Here is a 3,064-nt window from a genome sequence, read left to right on the forward strand (position 1 = left end):
TCTACTTGGTGCTTGTCAGACCACACCTGGAGTACTGTGTTCAGTTTTGGTCCCTGCTCTACAAAAAGGATGCACACAGGCTGGAGAGGGTCCAGAGAAGGGCCACAAGGGTGATCAGAGGACTGAAGGACCTGCCATATGAGGAGAGGCTGAGAAAACTGGGTGTGTTCAGCCTTGAGAAGGCTTCAGGGAGACTTCATTACTGTGTTCCAGTACTTAAAGGGTGGCTACCAAGAAGATGGTGACTCCCTATTTACAAGGAGTCACATGGAAAAGACAAGGGGTCATGGGCACAAGTTGCTCCTGGGGAGATTCCAGTTGGACACAAGAGGTAAATTTTTCACCATAAGGACATTGGTGATGTCAAACATTGGACTAATCTCCCAAGGGAAGTGGTAGATTCCCCCACATTGGACAGTTTTAAGTCTCAGCTTGACAGGGTGCTGAGCCACCTCATATAAGCTATAGTAGTACCTAGAAAGGTTGGACCAGGTGATCCTTGAGATCACTTCCAACTTGGCATTCTATGATTGTATGAATATAACCACATTTCTACTGCATTATTGCAGTATGAGTAAGAAATTGTTATCTTTTCTCTCACTATGACGAACAAGTTTTAAACATTTAGTAGTAATTATGTTCTGAATCCAGGCAATTCAGAAAGCCTAGTTCAGAAGTGGTATAAAAGGAGGGTGTGAGCTGTTCTTTATAAATGTCCTTATGTCAGTTTATCTACTTTTTATCTCCATATAAAAGCACTCAGCAACTTGAGTACTTCAGTTAACTGCAGGTACAATTCATTTTGGAACTGAACCAGAAGCTCAAATACAGCTCAGCAATATGGTCCCACAGGATGCAATTCTAACTGTGGTGGAAAATGACAAGATTCTACTCCTACTCTTTACTTCTGGGACTTGGCTTCTTTCCTGCAAAATTATAGTTGCTGAGCACTTAAGTCTGGTTGTTTAATAGGCAGCTCTGGCTACTAAAAACAGGACTAAAGATTGCTGGTCTGTCTAAGCAAAATAGTGGTATCAGACAGGAAGAGTAACAACTGGGTAGGATTGATGCAGTAATTGGGCACATCAACTAGTGATGGCCTATAAAAGTTGCAGTTCCTTCGATAATGAGAACATAAGATATCAGAGCTCCAACATTTTGCTGGCATAAGTTGATTTTACATTCGTCACATGCATTGTGTGCTTTAAATAAAAAAATGCTACAATGGCAGCAGCAAGAGCTGAGGAATATGAATCAGTCTCATAGCCACTGTTTGCCATGGGAGAATTGGAATTTAAAGAATGTACTATTTTGAAAGGGGAAGCTGCTTCCTTTTAACTAAAGCTCTGTGAGCAGTGCAGTTGTAAGGTATAAACACTTGTAGCTGCCTCCTTTTTTTCCTTTGGTCTTTTGTGGAATTCTGATACACTATAGTTGAGCAGTACAGAGAGGACGAACAGTGCTGGGCTTATACTGCTCTCTACTTCTGCACACACCATGAACAAGGACAAGGCTGAGGACCTTCTGAAACAAAGATGAACCACCAAACACATTAAAAATTCTGGCTTTGAATGGTAATATTTATGACACTATGCAAATAGTTCTTAAAGTAATAAACCTTTCTTGTGCACCACCAAGGCAAACTTGGCAGCCACATATATTTACAGAATCAGCAAGTATATTGGCTGTAGTGTATTGGCTATGTGGAAGTCCTGTTAGGTATTGACAATAAGCTCCTCTCCAGTTCTCAGCCACATCTATGAAAATGACCCCTTATGATGTGCCCAGAGAGCAGGTGTATTTATTGTACAGGTTGAGTCAATACCAAATTATGAAATGCATGCAGAGGGTGGTAGGAACAGGCTTCAAGGTGGGGTATCGTGAGTGCTCTGCTTAACAGTATGGCTGTGGCCTTCAAGAACTGAAATGGTAAGATAGTTTTCTAGAAGTGTGGGCTTTGTTTCTGTAAGAGAGACATGCATATGTTGTTTGATTCAAAATGAGTATTGTTATCACTGAACACAACACTGACATCACTTTAAAAAGGCTTTTTCAGGAGTACGTGTATTCCCCAGGACCAAAAAAAAAAAAAGGCATGTTAAAAATCAGAATTGCAGAAAATGGCTGTGTTTATTTCTTTTCTGTGCCTTCTTTAGTTATCTTCCTCAAATAAAGAGGAATTGGCTTCCTTTATTTTCTGCTGAATTCCCTTGCAAGTAAGGATCAGACCAGCATGGTGATGTTTCAGTGTTTCCAACTGCTGACTTAGCAGGTCTGCAGTATCCATCGTTTCCTCAAAGTCTCGAAGCAGGATCTTATTACCAAGCAACCCAGATTTCTGCTGCAATTTTATATTGTTTCTCCACAATCGGTCTCTGGCCTGTTTGTTTTTGGCCAGAACATCTCTCTTCCGTGACAAGACAGTCTCCATGTCCATCAGTTCAGCCTTTCTGCCTTGATTTTCAGCTTCCACAAACTGTAGTTTTTCCCTGAGCTGGCTGAGAATATGTACTGTGTTCGATACCTTCCTTTGGAACTTCAGGATTTCATCGCTGAGGTCGTCAATCTTTTCATTGTATTTCTGATTCTCCTTCTTTGCACGCTCCAGGTCCATAGCGTGTTGGCTCTCTACCTGTTCTTCCTGAGCTTTCCGGATGGCTTCAAGTTTCTGGATTTCATTCTTCAGTCTGATGTTTTCCACACGGACCTAGAGGAGAAGAAATAAAATTAAATTATTTTTTTTTTTTTTAAATTCCTGCCTTGCCGGGGAAGAAGTGCTTCTGCCTGTGTGAGGACAAAGTTTCAAGGGGAGAAGAGCATTGCACGTCTTCTTTCATTCCAAGCAGTAGCTGCGAGAGGAGGAAAGCACCCTACCTGTAAGGAGGGAGGCAGGGTGGCCTGCTCAGAAGGAGTTGGCAAGAAGTCAAGACAGATGACCGGGGCCTGACCCTCACCTTGCGCACTCGCTGTTCCTTCTCCTCCTCCCTGGCCTGCACACAATCCACCGCCAGCGCTGCTGCCGTCCCGCTGCCCAGCCGCCGGCCCAGGCTGTGCACGGTGACCG

Source organism: Chaetura pelagica, unplaced genomic scaffold (assembly GCF_000747805.2).
Source record: "Chaetura pelagica isolate M959 unplaced genomic scaffold, ChaPel_1.0 scaffold147, whole genome shotgun sequence".
Lineage (NCBI taxonomy): Eukaryota > Metazoa > Chordata > Aves > Apodiformes > Apodidae > Chaetura > Chaetura pelagica.